We start from the raw sequence: 20101 nt of genomic DNA, 5'->3' as shown, positions 1-20101 counted from the left end.
CCAGTAGGGTGTGTTAATGAACACTGACTAATTTGGAAATTATGGTACTGTAGGGGACAGTACCACTGATTTCAATTCTCACACAGGAAAAATTCTACCACTGCATTTGCCCTCACCTGCAATCACTATAGATGCAGCCATCTGTCTTTGCAAAACTAGGATTTAATTTCTGAAATACCATTTTCAAGGGTTTTATTATTTACTAGTCGTTAGGGCTGGGTATCTTTGAGAAACAAATAGCACATGGAAAATGCTTGCTTTTTATTAACAGTACATTTCTGTACCACTAATGTTTCCACTACGCGTGGTAGCAGTAGTAGAATAACAAGGACGTGTCCTTGCCCAACACACTTGGAATCCATTATTTAAACCTAAACAAAAGAGAGAGATAGGATTCCTGAGTATCAACCTCTTATATAACAATTATCTCAAAGGGGGAAAATGTTATAAAATATTTCTTCAAGGCTTATGTTGCTCTTTATTCACTATTAGTGGGCAAAAATTTCAAGATTTTTTTTAATAGTGGCAGTTCCTCAAAAACGAAACTTAGAATAACCATACATCCCAGTAATCCCACTCCTAGATAGATACCTAAAATAACTGAAAACAGGAACTCAAAAATATACTTGTTTGCAAATGTTCATAGTAGTATTACTGACAGTACACAAAAGGGGGAAACCACCCACATCTCCATGTGAATGAATAAAAAAATGTGGTATATATATATATTTACAATAGAATAGTATTCATCTGGAACAAGGCATGCAATTCTAATGTACACTACAACACTGATGAAACTTGAAAATATGGCAGTAAGTAAAATAAGCCAGACACAAAAGAACAACTATTTTATAATTTCACTTTTATAAGGTTCCTAGAATAGGCAAAATCACAGTGACAGAAAGTAAAATCATGGTAGTCAGGAGCTGGAGGCAGAAGGGGGTGAGGTGTTCTTGTTTAATAGACACAGGGCTTCTGGTTGGAATGATGAAAAGGTTTTGAAAATGAATTGTGGTCATGGTTGCATAACATCGTGAATGTACTTAAAACCACTGAATTGTGCACTTAAAAATGGTTAAAATGGTAAATCTTATATTATATCTACGTTACCACAATAAAAAAATTGCAAGTGCACAGGAAAAACAGACAGGCAGACGCACACACACAGAGAGAGACAGAGACAGGGAGAAAGATTCAAAAGAATTAAGTGACCTACCTCAGGCTGCCTCACTAACTTGCTGGAGTTGGGACTCAGACCCCAGAGTAGGAATTTTCTGGACTGCCCCATGCCGTCTCCATCTTCTGGTTATCACAGTGTGAGAACTAAAACAAGGAAGAAAGATGCGTTCTTTGACCTTAGCTGGGAACAAGGACAACAGGACTCAACAAGGACTCAAAATTTTCTTTTTTTTAATCCTCACCTGAGGACACTTTTTGCATTCATCTTCAGATAGAGCGAGAGGGAGAGAGGAAGGAAGAGAGAGAAACATCCACATGAGAGACACATCGACTGGCTCTCACCCACATGACCCCAGCCAGGGCCGGGGACAAACTGCTACCGAGGTACGTGCCCTTAACGAAAACTGAACCCGGGTCTCTCTGGACCATGGGCCAATGCTCCAACCCCTGAGCCAAACCGACCAGAGTAAGGACTCAAAATGTTCAAGGCTCTGTGCATGACGGTGAATGGCCATGCAAGTGCCACAGATATTGACTTTGAGTTACTAACAGATTTTAGTGAATAGGCGAATTCACGAATTTGGAACCTGAGAATAATGAAAATGGATGTTTGTACAAAATTGTATTTTTAAGCCTGGCAGGTTTGGGAAGTGATGTCCCAAAGAAATGGGTACACATTTCGGGTAAAGCAGCCAATCTTACTCTGGTTATATTTCCAATGGACCTCAGCACACAAGGTAAACATACCAAACAATTTTTATACCTTTCATGCACATAAGAATCACCTGTGGCTGGCCAGGTGGCTCAGTTGGTTGAAGCATCATCTCGTACACCAAAAGATTGCAGGTTCAATTCTCCATGAGGGCACATACCTAGGTTGCGGGTTCGATCCCCAGGCAGGACACATATAGGAGGCAACCTATCAATGTCTCTCTCTCTCTCTCTCTCTCTCTCTCTCTCTCTCTCACACACACACACACACACACACACACTCATTCCCCCTCTCCCTTCCTGTCTATCTAAAAATCAATAAAAACATATTGTTGGGTGAGGATTAAAAAAGAGAAAGAGCCCTGGCCAGTTTTGCTCAGCAGTTAGAGCATCGGCCCACAATGACCCAGACAGACGCAGGTTTGGTTTCCGCTAAGGGCACGTACCTCGGTTGCAGTTTGTCCCCGGTCTAGTTGGGGTGGTGTGGGTGGCAGCCACTCGATGTGTCTCTCTCGTATTGATGTTTTTTTCTCTCTCTCTCTTCCTCCCTCTCTCCATCTTGTTCTATCTGAAGATGAATGCAAAAATGTCCTAGGGTGAGGATTAAGAAAAAAAGGGTCACCTGGGGAGTTTGTTAAATGCAGATCCTGGGTCTCGACAGAGGTTCAAGTGATCTAGGAATGAGCCAAGGAATCTTCATTTTTAACAGCAGTCTCAAGTGATTTCATTTTGAAAAGAAAATATGTAGGCATTCTAAATCTGGGTCTGCCTGCTGGTGATGCATTGCAGGCAGAGACCACCAGTAACACATGCATAAGTCACACAGATGTGGCTTCACTGGCTGGACTCATCGCAGCCACGGAGACCACACACCTCCGAGGAACTATGGGACATCTTATGAAGAAAGAGTCAGAAGGCCCTGGCTGGTTCGGCTCAGTGGTTAGAGCGCCAGCCTGCGGACCAGAGAGTCCTGGGTTCGGTTCCCACTAAGGGCACATACCTCTGCTGCAGTTTGTCCCCGGCCCGGGTTGGGGTCGTGTGGGTGAGAGCTAGTGGATGTGTCTCTCTCATGTCAATGTTTCTCTCTCTCTCTCCCCCTCTGGCTCTATCTGAAGATAAATGTAAAAATGTTCCCGGGTGAGGATAAAAAAAAAGAAAACAGAGTCAGAAGGAACTTTCTTTGGAAATTTGGCTTGTGTTGAACAAGATATTTGCCATGAATTAGGTGCTGTCGGGAAGTAGGAGCAATTCTACGATGGGGAATCTTTATAATTTTTATCTACAATACAGGAGGAATGAAGTGAGGCTAAAGCTGCAATTGGTAGAGAACCAGAAGTAACTCTGCTAGGACACAGGGCATTTGACCATTTCTATGATTTCACAGTGACCCTGTTTTTTGTTGAACTCAGACTCAGTTACAAAGCTGTCTTGGTTTTGTTTCCCTCCATCACCAGCACAGAGTGACCTCATCTAATACTGGTGCTTCAAGAGTGTTTACACTCAGCGGGAGAACATCACGGCCTAACTCCAAGTGCCATCAACTCTAAGGCCCGTTTGGCAGTACCAGGCCAGCTAACAGCTGTGAAGGGGTGCTTTTTTCTTTCTCACTTTTGGACATCAGATGTTTGTCCTGTTCCCTCCTGCTGCCATGGTCCTGTCACCCCCTCAACGCCCCCCCCTCCACACCTCTCCACCCCGCACTCCTCGCCGCCACTGAGCTTCCCGTGTTTGCCAGTGTTTTAGCAGATTCAAGCTCAGCACTGCAGACCCCGGGAGGAAAGGCCCGTGCTCACCATTTCTTTCACAGGTAGCTTGTGTAATACAGGCATAAAATGTCCCCTGCTCAGGTGGATACCAGCTGCTACATTTCCTGCTAACATTTACATACGATAAGTCAATGCTCCCCAAACACCCACAATAACAGTAAGGTGATGCTTTCAGTTCCTATCTCAAGGGAAGAAATTTTGTCTATTACATAATTCTTCGCATATCACAAATGTTTGGCAGATATGAAATGGGGTATGATAGTGAGCTCGGGGAGAAAAAAGAGGAAGTAGTAGTATTAAAAGGAGTCAGAGCCCAGCTGGTGAGGCTCAGTGGTTGAGCATTGACCCATGCACCAAGAGGTCACCAGTTCTATTCCCAGCCAGGGCACATGCCCAGGTTGTGGGCCCGATCCCCCAGTGGGGGGCATGCAGGACGCGGCCAATCAGTGTTCTTTCTCATTGATGTTTCTATCTCTCTCTCTCCCTCTCCCTTCCTCTCTTTCTAAAATCAATAAAGAAAAAAAATTAAAATAAAAAAAAAGGAGTCAGAGGTGTTTCATCTCCTTTAGGTCTGGCCGGTGTGGCTCAGTGGTTGAGCGTTGACCTATGCACTAAGAAGTCCTGGTTTTATTCCCAGTCAGGGCACATACCCGGGTTTCGGGTTCGATCCTCAGTAGGAGGCAGGCAGGAGGCAGCCGATGGATGGTTCTCTCTCACATCTATGTTTCTATCTCTCTCTCCCTCTCTCTTTAAAAACCAATAAAAATATATACTTAAAAAAAATCTCATTTTGAATTCTCATTTCCTAAAACATGTAGTTTAGACTTTTTAGAAATACAGAATCCACTACTTTTTTTAAAATCTTAAAATGGCCACATTAGATTTTCTTCTGGTTCTGGGTCTGCCTTGGACAGAATGACTGAAGCTGATGGGTTTGCTTGGCAATGCTAATGGTTGGTAAAACCTAGATCTTTGTAAATGGGAAGTGATGTTTACCATAAATATACTAATTCTCGCCAACTATAAATGCTTAACTTCTCAGAATGCTTTTTCTTGTTCAGAATTTAGGGAACAGAAATGATTTGCCCATTGAAAATATTGATTCTTATCATATATTTGGGCAACATTTCCCAGTATCCCATCAAAAACTAAATAAAATCTTCTGAATTATTTCTATAAACCAAGTCTCTGATAGTTCAAAATAATAAACTGAGGGTTTCAGTGCCTGAAGAAGAAAAAAATTTACTTTTTTTTTTACCCAAGCTCTGGCCAGTTTTATTGCAGGAAAATTTTCCATGATTTACTTCTCACCAGTCTGTCTTGGCATGCTTCTAGTGATATCAGAATCATCTGGATCAATGATAGCCAGTGTGGATACTCTGTACTGTTTTCCACCTGCTGTGCCCACTTCAGTATTATCGCCACTGTAGTGATGGACACCAGTCTCGGCCGACACCGCACAGTGCTGTTTCAGATTTCCTCAAGGCTGGACAGTGGCTGGCGAGGATGAGCAGTTTCGCTTTGTCTGATCATCCTGCAGAGTCAGCTTGTACCCCAGCATGTACTTTCCACTTTTCGTAACAAGTTGGAGCCTAGAGTTAATCAACTCCAGGGACTTTTTGCGGCCACCATCTTCCTGCCTTAGGTGGGGGACGGGCCCCAACCAAGAGCAGCTGCCAAGATGGCCAGGCATCAAGACAGGAAGGACTTCTCGCAATGAGAAAACCTACTTTTACCAAAAAAGAAAAAGTAAAGAATTGGGATGAAACTAGCCCAGGGGGAAAAGAGAAATCACATTAACTTGGCAAAAGAAGTAGCTTTGGATAATCTATTTATAGCAGCTCTTCAAATTCTAGGTAATCTTAGTTCCTCTCTGAAACAGTGCCCTCTTTCAAAAAGAAAAGAATTATATTTTCAGATGTAGAATACCTTGCTCTCCTTTACTATCTGTACCTCTTACTTTCCTTACATGTTGTCTGGAAACAGAAAATGTCTAAAAAGAGGAATATCATCAACATGCAGAGAATCTTCTAATTATTTTTTGAGGCTAGATTTATTTCTGTCTTGATAGTTACATGGAAGCACATGATTACTCTACAGATGATCCAAGTAAAATATGTGATTTAAGATCTTTACTGGTGTGTTGACAATATATACCATTTCAATAAAATAGTTTTATAAAAGGAAATTCAGATGAAGTAGACCACTGGTGGGCAAATATAAGTGTATTTTACTTTTGTATCAAAAGCCAAAGTGAGAGAATTGACTATTTACAACATTTAAAAATGAAGTGTGGTCAAGCCTGTGTGACTCAGTGGTTGAGCATTGACCCATGCAACTAAGAGATCGCTGGTTCGATTCCCGGTCAGGACTCATGCCCAGGTTGTGGGCCTGATCCCCAGTGGGAGTCATGCAGGAGGCGGCCAATCGATGTTCTCTCTCATTCATGTTTCTATTTCTCTCTCCCCTCTCACTTTCTCTCTCTCTAAAATCAATAAAGGCAAAAAAATGTTTAAAAATAAATAAATAAAAAATAAAAATGAAGTGTGCACCATATAATTATTTGCCAATTTTCTCCACAAGTAGAAGATTGGAAATATATTCCTTTCATTCCATTTTTCTTTTGTTCCATTTTAGAGATAGGTGTGCAGGAAAAGTAATAACTTTAGTCATCAAGCTTACTTTTTTTTTTTAATCCTCACCTGAGGATATTTTTCCACTTATCTTCAGATAGAGTGGGAGGGAAAGGGAGGGAAAGAAAAGGAGAGAAAGCGAAACATTCAAGTGAGAGGAACACGTCGATTGGTTGGTTCCGCAAGACCCTGAGCAGGGCTAAGGATGAACTGCAACCGAGATACATGCCCTTGGCTAGAATCGAACCCACGACTCATTGGTCCGTCAGCTGATGCTCTACCACTGAGCCAAACTGGCCAGGAGAAGCTTACATTTTAAGAGAAACACGATTAAAGAGAGTCTAGGTGGGTCTAGAAGTGAAGATGCACAGAGCTACCTAGGCTGGGGTACACAGAAGTAGGGTGTGTGGACACTTTAGAAAACATGGTCCTGTCTGGCTTCTGTCCAGTTTCCTAACCATACTTGGACTTGGTCTCTGTCCCTCTGAGCCTTCAAGGTCCTAAGCGTCTTAACTTTCATACAACAAACTAGAGTTCAGGTACTTTATTGTTAAAATATACATGGACTTGTGAATCTAAACTACAACCATTGTTTTCCCGGCATTAAAGCCAGGTGAATTGTTTATGTGATAATTAAAAATGGCAAAATCTCTGTTGAGTTGGTGAACAACAATCAAGAATACTACAAAAGGAAAACTATCTGAATTAGGAGAAGGAGAAGAATGAATAGCTGCTTCAGTTTCAGGAACGTATTGTTGGAGTTTATATATACATAGACAATTTATATATATGTAATTAAGCGATTTTTTCTTCAAGACATACATTTGCAACACTTTTTCGAGAGCAGACACGTTCTGAAATAGCACAATCACGAGAGTGGCATTTAGGTGCATTCTCTTGCAGGGTTAGCACACTGCAGTTTTATTCAGTCTGTTTGTGTGTTCAGTTGCCTTCTGTTATTATTTTTTATGCAAGAAATCCAGCCAGAGTTCAGTGAATTGGAGCAATTATGTTTGGCTTGCATTTCTTTAACTGAGAACAGAGTCTACAAATTGCAATGAAGTCTCCCCTTCGCCATACTTTCACTAAATCTACCTCAGACCACATGTACAGGCAGAATGGAGGGCTTGGGACATTGTTCTGATAACCAAGCCCCCCAAAACAACTTTGAGGGAAAAACACATTTTCTAAAATGCAATATGGTTACTAATTTACACTGATTGGTTTTAGGGGTGCATTTTATTCACCAGTTATTCATAAACAATTGCTCAGCACTTAGGTATTGAATATTCATGTGATTATATGTGGGTGGCGCTCGTTATGAAAATGAAAACAGTGGTAAGAACTACATGGAAAAGACTGAATCAAGTTGATCTCAGTCTTAATATTTGGAGAATGATTGTAATGGTAATTGAGTAGCAGGACCACTCATTTCATGAGACTACTAAATAGTATGGAAAGGCCAACATACTGCAGCCAGACTATAAAACAAACATTTTTGTGTTTCTGATTTTATTAAGTTCATGTGTTCAAGACTAGATATTCTCTTTTCTTTCTTTCTTCAGTTTTTAACTCTGATAGCTATACAGTAATGCTGGCTTCCCCTTTGCCTCTTCATACCAGTTTCCCCCTAGGGCTGACCCAACAGGCTACCCAGATTAGCTCCCAGGAGGCTCCAGAAAAACAGTTGTAGGTGGGCTCAGAAAATGCACAGAGCTTCTAATGGGTCAGAGTTCCTTCTCTGCAGTGATGTTGGCTTTATTTTTGTTTTTTCACTATTTCTTCTCAATAACTATTTTATTTCTAAAATACTACTTATACTCATGCTCATATACTTTACTGTCAGTTTTACCCCACAATTTAACTCCTCAATCTATCACCAATCCTAAATTTATTTATTTGACATAATTTTGTCTCCTTGTAAAAAAAAAAAATCTATTCCAGATCCTTTTATTTAACATTTTATTTAACTTTTTCTCTCTCCTTATCTTTTATTTAGATTGACTTGCCTATTCTGTCAATTTGACGGGGCAAAGAGATGCTCAGATAGCCAGTAAAACATTATTTGTGGATGTGTCTGTGAGTGTGCCTCTGGACGAGATTAGTATTTGAATCACTAGACTGAGTGAAGCAGATCACCATCACCAATGCAAATGGGCGTTGTCCAATCCATTGAGGATGTGAATAGGAAAAAAATGTAGAGGAAGGTTCAATCTGGTCTCTGCTTGAGCTAGGACACTTGTCTTCTCCTGCCCTCAGACATCAGTGCTTCTGAGACTTTCAGACTCAGACTGGGACATCACCTTCCCACATTCTCAGGCCTTCAGACTTGGGCTGATTACACCATCAGCTTTCCTGGTTCTCTGGCTTGCGGATGGCAGATTGTGGCACTTCTTGGCCTCCATAACCATGTAAGCACATTCCTATTTCATATACGTGTGTGTGTGTGTGCGTGTGTGTGTGTGTGTGTGCGTGTGTGTAATCTATCGATCTATTGGTTCTGTTTCTCTGGAGAACACTGCCTAATGTAACAGTGATGGTTACCTCTGGAAAGGGAGTTAAGAATGAGAATTGGGTGAATAGGAACTCCAGTATACTACTCTATAAACTTGTGTATTGTTTGGAACATTTGCAATGAGAATTTATCTGTGTATTATTTGCGCAATTTTAAAAAGAGAAAGAGTGGGGGGAACAAAACAACCCAGCATGGAACTGCTATGAAACCAGCAAAATTTTGACAGATGGTCTGTCAGAACTACTAGGGGGAAAAAAATGCAAGCATTGGGAAAATAACAAAGACGAAAATGTCAGGGAAATATCCTCAGTTAATTAACACTAAGAAAGAAAAAGAAGGGAGAGGTAGAACAATAATCTAAGCAATTAGAATCTAAAACTAAAGCAGGAGATCAAAGAGATCTGGAAAAGCTGCTAACCATGACCACAGCCCACTGCATCTGTGATTTATGAAGATCATTTTGTCAGAATGAGAGCATCACGGGTCTTTCTTACAGCTCTATTTCAGAAAGGCTGAGAGGCATCGTTTCATTTCAACACCCAAGAGGAAACAACCGTGAGCCAAGAAAGATTTAAATATCCACAGAGACAAGAGTTTTGCTTGCCAACTTTTAAGGAGCCAACATTACTTGTCATGATGAACCAAGATACTAAGCAGAGACCAGATTCTCAAGTAAAAGGCAGGGACCAAGCAAAGTGACAACTGCAATTCAGATGATTTTATTCAAGAGGATTTTTTTTAAGTCTTTAAAGTATTTAAATTAGAAAATTATTTGATACATGCTTCCTCAGTCAAAATCAGATCACATGGGCCCTGGCCAGTTTGGCTCAGCAGTTGGAGCATTGGCCTGTGGACCAGAGAGTCCCGGGTTCGGTTCCAACTAGGGGCATGTACAAAAAAAAAAAAAATCAGATCACATGGAGGGGAGAGTGCAGAAGCTTTCTGGATATCTAGCTATCCATGTCACTGAGCTCCCTTATTCTTGCATATTACCTAGCAGTTTATAAAACACTTCCTCGTGCATTCTCTCAGGGGTTTCACAACAAGAAGTCTAGGGCTAGTACTATTGATTTTATTTTATAAGTGAGGAAACAGCTCAAAGGAGTAGCTTCAACAAGGTCACCTATGTGAATGGCAGAGCTCGGATGCAAATCCACGACTGCTGACTCCAGTGCCCACCCCCCCAACATGATTGTGCAGGCAGATATCGCTAATGTATTTGATCTTCCCTTGAACAATGTCTGCGTGTTAGTACAGGAGAAAGACAGTAGGTAGTTTTGGATGGAGTAGAGGAACTGGGTGGCAAAATAATATAAAATAAGCTCAGGGAGCATGTAAAGATGGGAGAGAATGAGCAGTCTTGATTTGGAGGGCTTTTTATCTGTTATGATTAAGCATACCAAATGCCACTGGAGAACTTTGAAAGGGAAAAGCCATGATGAAAATGGTGTTTAAGGAAAACTGGAGAATTCAGCATGAGGAGAAATGAGAATATGGTGTATTAAAAACAATGAGAGTGGGCCTGTATAGCAAAAGATTATGAGAATCAGAAATATCAAGCACAGGAATATTCTTAAGGCTCTGGAAAGAAAAACCATTCGGATTGTGAATGAAGAATGAAGAACGAGTCAAAAGATACATAGGGAGATTTTATATTAAGTATACCAGAGTGACAGTGATGCTAGTAACTAGTGGAAATGTTGAGAGGGTGGGTAAAGATGACCCAGCCAATTACTGACATGTAAAACTTCAAGTGGCGATAATCAAGGGAAACTCCCATCTGTAATATTTTCAACAATAAAGATAACTTTTTTAAAAATCAAGAGAAACTCTTACAAGGAGTTGGTGATATAAATCTGGAAAAAGTGAGAAATGAGTGCTAGATCTCTATATCAGAAAGCCATTTATTTATTTAGGTGATCATGACGATCAGAGGATTAGGGAGTTGCCCAGGCATAAGAAACACTGGAGAGGTTCACCTTGGAGTAGCCAAAAAGGAACTCCAGCCAAGCAGGAGAGATCCAGCAGAAGTGGTGGTTTCAGGAGGCAGAGCGTCAGCCAAAGTAGGAGTGGTATGAATATCTTTGCATCATTCATGTCCGGTCGGTGTGGCTCAGTGGTTGAGCATCAACCCATGCATCAAGAGGTCGCTGGTTCAATTCCCGGTCAGGACACATGCCCGGGTTGTGGGCCAGATCCCCCGTGAGGGCATGCAGAAGGCAGCCAATCAATGTTCTGTCTCATCGATGTTTCTATCTCTCTCTCCCTCTCCCTTCCTCTATCTCTAAAATCAATAAAGAAAAAAAATTTTTTTTAATATGTTTGCATCATTCAAAATAGTTGCATGGCATTCTGTTGTTTTGCTAAGCCTTAATGTTCTTAGCTGTTTAATCATTTTATACTTGATATTTTGATTTTTTCTTTTTGATCTTTGTTTATTGAAACAATATCATAATGAACATACATGTATATACTTGTGTGTGTGTTGGGGATATATTCCCTTTTTAAAAACTTTTAAAATAAAACAAAATACTTGATACAAACAGCCTAATTTGCCTCCAAACAGTCTGTCAGTTTTCCTCCCATCAGCAGAGCCTGACGGTGCCCATTTCAGCACATCTGCCTCAACAATGAATAGTGATCATTTTCCTAAATGTACTGTCAAATTGCTGACCAAACCAACAGTTTTTCTTTATTTTTCATTTGTTACTATTTTTTAAATTTTATTATATATATATATATATATATATATATATATATATATATATATTTTTTTTTTCCCATTGATTTTCGCGAGAGAGAAAGGGAGAGAGAGATTGAAACATCCATGAGAGAGAACATCGATTGGTCAACTCCAGCGTGCCCCTACTGGGGATGGAGCCTACAACCTGGGCATACGCCCATCCAGGAATCGAACTTGGACCTCTCAGTCCATGGGGTCAATGCTCAAGCACTGAGCCACATCAGCCGGGCCAGTTATGTTATTATTAATGAAGTTGCACACTTATATATTTCTTACTGACCATTTGTTTTTCATAGAAATTTTAAATATCATTTTTTAAGGCAAAGTATGACAATCACAAAAGCCTATTTTCAAGGACTATTACTAGAATCTCAGAAAGAATACTTTCTTCTGTGAAATCTTAAGAGGACTTTGTTCTATTTCCTTTCAAGCTTATAGCTGGGTAACAGGAGCATTTGGCTTCAACTCCCAATAGCTCTTCATTATTTACCTGATGGGATGGAAAACTCTTGTGGACATGTGAGACTATGTCAGTAACAGAGCCTTTGTTATCTTCTGATCGCTGTTTTCTAGTCAGTCTGCAATGCAGTTCATCGAAAGGCTAAGTTGAATAGACTCTATATTGTATATTTTACTACTATGTATGATTAAGCACCACCACTTTCTCCATGAAATAAGACATTGGACATTGGAAGTCTTGACTGTAATTTTCAAGCAAGGCAGTAGGTATATTTCTTTTCCCAAGGCCAGTGATAGTAAGAGTAGGAAACTGTAGGAATTTCAAACAGAAACCATCCTACTCAGAGACCTAAAAATTGCTATAGTGAAAACCTATTTCATTGCCCAAATTACTCTTCTTCTGGGAGCTCTTTCCTGCTCTTCTTATTCCTGAAGTCTGTCTAAATTATCACCAACAGATTGGTTCTGCTGTGGACAATTGTCCAAACTGGGCCATTCCAGTCCTTGGGAATTGGAAAACTCTCTCAGCAGGTGGCTGGACCTATAAACTAATAAAATTTGAGATGTTTTGGCAGCCAGGTTTTCTGCTCCACAGAAACAAAGAAAGCTGGTCAGCTCGTAAAGATGGCAAATGAAAAACGGTAAAAACTATTTCCTTGGTTTGTTAGGATGCTGCAGGCTGGGTTCCAGTCCACGGCCATATATCCCTGCCTATATCTTTTTTAAAAAAAAAATATATATTTTTTTTTATTGATTTGAGAGAGAGAGGAAGGGAGAGGGGAGAGAGATAGAAGCATCGATGAGAGAGAACATCGATTGGCTGCCTCCTGCATGCCCCCCAATGGGGATTGGGCCCACAACCTGGGCATGTGCCCTGACCTGAAATCAAACCAGCAACCTTTTGGTGCATGGGTCAATGCTCAACCACTGAGCCACACCAGCCAGGCCCTGCCTATATCTTTATAATGCATTCTCTTTAATTTCTCCATCTCCCTCTCTCTCTCCCTGCCTCCCTCCTTTGTTTCTTCCTCCCTCTCTGCTCCATATCTATCTCCACCTCTCCTCTTAGTTCAAGTTAGGATTGGTTTCTACTGCCCTGCAGAGAAGAGAATTCTAAGTAATACAACCGCAATCCCTTGTTCTACCACCCTACCTGAAAATAGAGAACATACTAATTATTTTATTTTCATTTATTTTTTTCAAATATATTTTTAGCCCGGCCGGTGTGGCTCAGTGGTTGAGTGTTGATCCATGCACCAAGAGGTCACCGGTTCAATTCCTGGCTAGGGCACATGCCCAGATTGTGGGCCAAATCCCCAGTGGGTGGCTAATCAATTTTCTCTCTCATCAGTGTTTCTATCTCCCTCCCCCTATCCCTTTCTCTCTCTCTCTAAAAATCAATAAAGAAAAAAAAAGTTTTTTAAATATATATTTTTATCGATTTTTAGAGAGAGAGGAAGAGAGAGGGAAATAGAAATATCTATGACAGAGAAACATTGATGGGCTGCCTCCTGCACGCCTCTTACTGGGTATTGAGCCCACAACCTGGGCTTGTGCCCTGACTGGGAATTTAACTGGTGACCTCTTGGTGCAGGGGTCAATGCTCAGCCACGCCAGCCAGGCCATGCTAATTATTTTATTTTATGTATTCATTTATTTTTATTTAATTAATTTATTTATTTTTGTTACAGATATTTCTCTTCCCCCCACTGATTCCCGCCTCCCCCTCTCCCCGCCCTGTCCCCAGCTTTGTTCCCAGCTTTGTTGTCTATGTCCATTGTTCATGCACACATGCATATAAGTTCTGTGGTTTATCTCTCCCCCACCATCCCCTCTTCTGGGGATTGTCAGTCTGTAACCCACTTCCATGTCTGAGACTACCCCATTCCTCAGACTGTTATGTTCATTATATTCCATAAATAAGTGAGATCATATGCTACTTGTCTTTCTCTGTTTGGCTTGTTTCGCTTAGGATGACACTTTCCAGGTCCCTCCATGTCATCTCGAAGGAAAAGAGATCTTTCCTTTTTAAAGCTGCATAGTACTCCATTGTGTATATGTACCACTGCTTTTTTATCCATTCGTCTACTGATGAACATTTGGGCTGTTTCCAGATCTTAGCTATTGTAAACAGTGCTGCTATAAACATGGGGGTACATATATTCTTTCTGATTGGTGTTTCAGGCTTCTTAGGGTATATTCCTAGAAATGGAATCACTGGGTCAAATGGAAGTTCAATTTTTAATTTTTTAAGGTAACACCATATTGTTTTCCATAGTGGCTGCACCAGTCTGCATTCCCACCAGCAGTGTATTAGAGTCCCCTTTTCTCCTACCCTTGCCAACACTTGTTGTTTGATGATTTGTTGATGGCGACCATTCTGACAGGTGTGAGGTGATACCTCATTGTTGTTTTAATTTTCATCTCTCTGATGATTAGTGATGTTGAGCATTTCAGCTCTCCCATACAGTGGGTTGCCTTTCCATTTTGATGATTATATCTTTTACTGTGCAGAAGCTTTTGAGTTTGATGTAGTCCCAAGTGTTCATTTTCTCCTCTGTTTCTGTTGCCTTAGGTGATGTATCAGTGAAAATTCTGTTGCGTATGATGTCTGAAATTTTGTTGCCCACAGTTTCTTCTAGGATTTTTATTGATTCATGAGTCACATTTAAGTCTTTTCTCCATTTTGAGTTTATTCTTGTGTATGGGGTAAGTTGATGGTCTAGTTTCATGTTTTGCATGTGGCTGTCCAATTTCCCAACACCATTTATTAAAGAGGCTATCTTTACTCCACTGTATGCTCTTGCCACCTCTGTCAAATATTAATTGAGCATATTGCCTTGGGTACATTTCTGGGTTCTCTATTCTGTTCCACTGGTCTATATGCTTGTTCTTGTGCCAGTACAAGGCTGTTTTGATTTACAGTGGCTTTGTAGTATAACCTGAAATCTGATAATGTAATTTCTCCTACATTGTTCTTTTTTTTCAAGATTTCTGTGGCTCTTCTAGGTCTTTTTTGTTTCCATATGAACTTTTGAAGTATTTGTTCTAGTTCTATGAGGTATGCCGTTGGTATTTTGATGGGGATTGCATTGAATCTATAGATTGCTTTGGGTAATATGGACATTTTAATGATGTTAATTCTTCCAATCCATGAACAAGGTATGTGCTTCCACTTTTTATATCTTCCTCTATTTCTTTTTTCAACGACCTGTAGTTTTCTACGAATTGGTCCTTTATTTCTTTGGTTAAGTTTATTCCTAGGTATCTTAATTTTTTGCCGCAATGGTAAATGGGATTGTTTTCTTAGTTTCTCTTTCTGTGCGTTTATCATTGGTGTATAAGAATGCCATTGATTTCTTAACATTAATTTTGTATTCTGCTACTTTGCCAAATTCATTTATTAAGTCTAGTAAATTTTTGATGGAGTCTTTTATTTTTTCTTCCTGTCTGATTGCTGTGGCTAAGACTTCCAGTACTATGTTAAATAAGTGTGGTGAAAATGGTCATCCTTGCCTTATTCCTGTTCTTAAGGAAAACGCTTTTAGTTTCTGCCCATTGAGTATGATGTTGTCTGTAGGTCTTTCATATATGGCCTTTATTATGTCGACATATGATTCCTCTATTCCCGCATTGCTGAGCGTTTTTATCAGAAATGGATGCTGGATTTTGTCGAAGGCTTTTTCGGCATCTATTGATATGATCATGTGGTTTTTATTCTTCATTTTATTTATGTGGTGTATCACGTTTACTAATTTGTGAATATTGTACCAGCCTTGCATCCCTGGAATGAATCCCACTTGGTCATGGTGGATAATTTTTTTGGTGTATTGCTGGATCCGATTTGCTAGTAGTTTGTTCAGGATTTTGGCGTCTATGTTCATCAGGGATATTGGCCTGTACTTTTCTTTCTTTGTAATGTCTTTTTCTGGTTTTGGAATTAGAATTATGCTGGCCTCATATAATGAGTTTAGAAGTCTTCCTTCTTCTTGATTTTTTGAAGTTGTCTGAGAAGAATGGGTATTAGTTCTTTTTTGAAAGTTCGTTAAAATTCCCCGGTGAAGCCATCCGGGCCTGGGCTTTTGTTTGTTGGGAGAGTCTTGATTATATCTTCAATTTCTTTCGTTGTTATTGGTCTGTTCAAGTTTTCTATCTCTTTCTGGTTCAGTTTTGGGAGACTGTGTGTTTCTTGAAATTTGTCCATTTCGCTTAGATTGTCGAATTTGTTGCCATATAATTGTTCATTTTAATTGTTAACGATCTTTTGTATTTCTGTGGTGTCAGTTGTTACTTCTTCTCTTTCATTTCTGATTTCGTGTATTTGGGTTCTCTCTCTTTGTTTCTTGGTGAGTCTAGCTAAGGGTCCATCAATCTTGTTTATCTTTTTGAAAAACCAGCTCTTTGTTTCATTGATCCTTTGAATTGTTTTTTTAGTCTCTATGTCATTTATTTCTGCTCTGATCCTTACTATTTCCTTCCTTCTACTTGCTCTGGGGTTTTCTTTTTGTTTGCTCTCTAGTTCTTTAAGTTGTGAGGTTAGATAGTCTATTAGAGATTTTTCTTGTTTCTTGAGGTAGGCCTGTAGTGCTATGAACTTCCCTCTCAGAACTGCTTTTGCTGCATCCCATAGATTTTGTGTTGTTGTGTGTTCATTTTCATTGGTTTCCAGGAAGTTTTTAATTTCTTCCTTGATCTCCATGGTAACCCATTTGTTGTTTAATAACATGTATTTAGCTTCCATGTGTTCAAATGTCTTTGCATGTTCTTGTTGCAATTGATTTCTAGTTTCATGCCATTGTGATCTGAGAAGATGCTTGATATGATTTCAATCTTCTTGAATTTGTAGAGACTTAGTTTGTGTCCTATCATGTGGTCTATCTTTGAGAATGTCCCAGATGCACTTGAGAAGAATGTGAATTCTGTAGTTTTGGGGTGTAATTCTCTTTAGATATCTATTAAATCCATTTGGTCTAGTGCTTCATTTAGAGTCTCTATTTCCTTACTAATTTTTTTCTCTAGAGGATCTATCCAGTGATGTCAGCGGGGTGTTGAAGTCCCCTGCTATGATTGTATTGCTATCAATTTTTCCTTTGACGTCTTCCAGAAGATTATTAATATAATTTGGTGCTCCTATATTGGGTGCATATATGTTTACCAAGGTTATATATTCCTGTTGGATAGATCCTTTCAATATTACGTAGTGGTCTTCTTTGTCTCTAGTTATGACCTTCATTTTGAAATCTATTTTATCAGATATGAGAATTGCTACCCCAGCTTTTTTTTTCCTTTCCGTTTGCTTGGAAGATTTTTTTTCCATCCCTTTGCTTTCGACCTATGTGAGTCTTAGTTGTGACCTATGTGGGTCTCTTGTAAACAACATATAGATGAGTCATGCTTTCTTATCCAATCAGCTACTCTGTGTCTTGTTATTGGAGCATTCAATTCATTTACATTTAAGGTGATTATTGATATGTATTTATTTATTGCCATTTTTGTTTAGTGTGGTTATATTTTTCTTCCTATTTCTCCTGCTAATTACAGCAGTCCTTTTAACATTTCTTGTAGTGCTGGTTTGTTACTAATGTATTCCCTTAGCCTTTTTTTGTGTGTGTCTGGGAAGCTCTTTATTTGACCTTCTATTTTGAATGATAGCCTTGCTGGGTAGAGTAGTCTTGGATTCAGATCCTTGTTTTTCATGACCTTGATTACTTTATGCCCCTCCCTTCTGGCCTGTAGTGTTTCTGTTGAGAAGTCAGCTGAGAGCCTTATGGGGTTTCCCTTGTAGGTAACTTATTGCTTATCTCTTGCTGCTTTTAGGATTCTCTCTTTGTCCTTTATTTTTGGCATTTTGATTACCATGTGTCTTGGTGTGGGCCTTTTTGGGTTCTTCTTACTTGGGGCTCTCTGTGTTTCTTGAACTTGAATGCCTTCTTTCTTCACCAAATTAGGTAACTTTTCTGTCTATATTCTTCAAATATATTCTCTAACCCTTGCTCATTTCCTTCTTCTTCGGGGACTCCTATGATGCGAATATTATTCCGTTTCCAGTTGTCCCACAGTTCTTCCTGTTTTTTAACTGTTTTTTCCTTTTGGTTTTCTAATTGGTTGATTTTTTTCTACCCTGTCTTCTAATTCACTGATCCAGTTCTCAGCTTCCTCTACTCTGCTCTTTAGACCTTCCAATGTGTTCTTTATTTCTGATATGTCATTCTTCATTTCTTCTTGGTGGTTTTTAATTTCCATTTGGTTGATTTTCAACATTTCTATGTCTTTACTCATGGTGCTCATCTCTTTACACATGCTGTTGAGCTTCCTCAAGATCATGGCTCTGGATTCTAGTTCCGTTAACTTGTTTAACTGCACCTCATTTTGAATCTCATCTTTGGTAGAGGTCTCTTTCATTTGGCTTTTGTTTCTGTGTTTCACCATTTTGGCTATCACATTTGGAGCCTTCCAAATTTTCCCTGTGAGTGTTGGTGTTCTGCTATTTGTGGCTCCCTCTCATGGGTTTGGATGAGCCAGGGAGGACCCACATTAAACACTGTTAAACACAGCTGTTAAGTCTTACTTTCCTGGTTAGAGTTGCCAGCCCAGTAATGGTACAGTTATCCTCTAGTTTTTTGTCTGGAGGCTATCAGTAAGGTTACTTGAAGAGTTTTGGGATGTCAGTTGAATGAAAAACTCCCTCAGGTGCACAGAGTAAGGGTGGGGCAGATGCTGGTTGTTAATGGGCCTCAATTTGCATTTCAATGGCTACCCGGTGGGGTTGAATCTCCAAGGGAGGGGCTGCTGCCTCTCCCCAGAGCCTTGGGAAAGAGTAAGATGACCACCATCCTGAGTAGCAGCAACTCAGCAAAAGCTCTGAGCGCCCTCCAAATCCCGAGTGTCCCCACACAGTTCCAGTCCAGTCTGCCCTCCCTTGCCGGAGCCCAAGGTAAGTGGCTGTGGCTATTTTAGCCTCTGTCCTGGCTCTGCGCTGTGGAGCGGCTTGGGAGTTTAACCTGAGGGCGCTGCTCCCAGCTAAGGCCACTGCTGTCTTTGGGCTCCCAGCACCCCTCTGGTGCCTTCGCAATCCTACCAGGATCGAGTCAGTGTCCCTGGTTATATGGTCCTCCAAGCTGCTTTTTCCCGATGATTTGTCTTTATTTTAGTTGTAATTCCAGTTTGGTCCTGGGAGACAGTCTGTGTAGCTTCCATTCACTCCACTGCCATTTTGGACTCCCATGCTAATCATTTTAAACTGGTAAGGAAAGGATATAGTTTTCCCCTTCTGTCCTTGTCCCATCTGCTTGCTTTTGTTTAGCAGAGCAAAATTCTTGCAACTTATTTTCACAGTATTCTTGTAAATGTAATCAGTTTAGTTGTAAATGTGATCAAGTCAATTAGTAAATGAAATCAATTTGATTGTAGGAAGGTATTATTGTATGATTGCCTTGAGTATTCCTCTTACTCGAAAGAATTCTAAATCTTCTAAAGGACATTCCAATTAATTATTTGTTCAGGCACAGTCTATGACACAAAGTGGGCATGTTCTGAGACATACTCTTGAAAGATTTTCCTATTCAAAAATATTTTCCCATTTAGGGTGATGAAACATTCTGGAATTTGATAGTGGTGATAATTGTACAACCTTAGAAATATATTTTTAAAAATCACTGAATTATACACTTTAAATAGTGAACTTAATGGTATGTGAATTAAATCTCAACAAAAATTAATAACAACAAAGAAACAATAACAAACCTGGCCACAGTGGATGGCACATGTTTAAATTAGAATATGATGTGCCCGGCCGGTGTGGCTCAGTGGTTGAGCGTTGACCCACACACCAACAGATCGCTGGTTTGATTCCCATTCAGGGCACATGCCCAGGTTGTGGGCCAAATCCCCAGGGTGGGGGGCATGCAGGAGGCTGTCAATTGATATGCTCTCTCATTAATGTTTCTATCTTCTTCTTCCTTTCCCTTCCTCTCTCTCAAAAATTCAATAAAGAAAACAACTTTTTAAATAAATAAATTAAAAACTTAAAAAAAATAAATTAGAATATGATGTAATAAAATTAAAATTTTTAAAATATACATTTTCCTTTATTGAT

The 20101-nt window shown here is 39.8% G+C and overlaps 1 pseudogene; it reads right to left on the bottom strand.

Annotated features, from left to right (window-relative positions):
* Positions 1-4956: 4956 nt before the first annotated feature.
* LOC118643973 lies at positions 4957-5349 on the bottom strand (annotated as a pseudogene).
* Between the last annotated feature and the right edge of the window lie 14752 nt (positions 5350-20101).

This window comes from Molossus molossus, unplaced genomic scaffold, assembly GCF_014108415.1.
Source record: "Molossus molossus isolate mMolMol1 unplaced genomic scaffold, mMolMol1.p scaffold_m16_p_4, whole genome shotgun sequence".
Taxonomy (NCBI): Eukaryota; Metazoa; Chordata; class Mammalia; order Chiroptera; family Molossidae; genus Molossus; species Molossus molossus.
The sequence above is the reverse complement of the archived record's forward strand: the minus strand, read 5'-3'. Positions and strand labels throughout refer to the sequence as shown.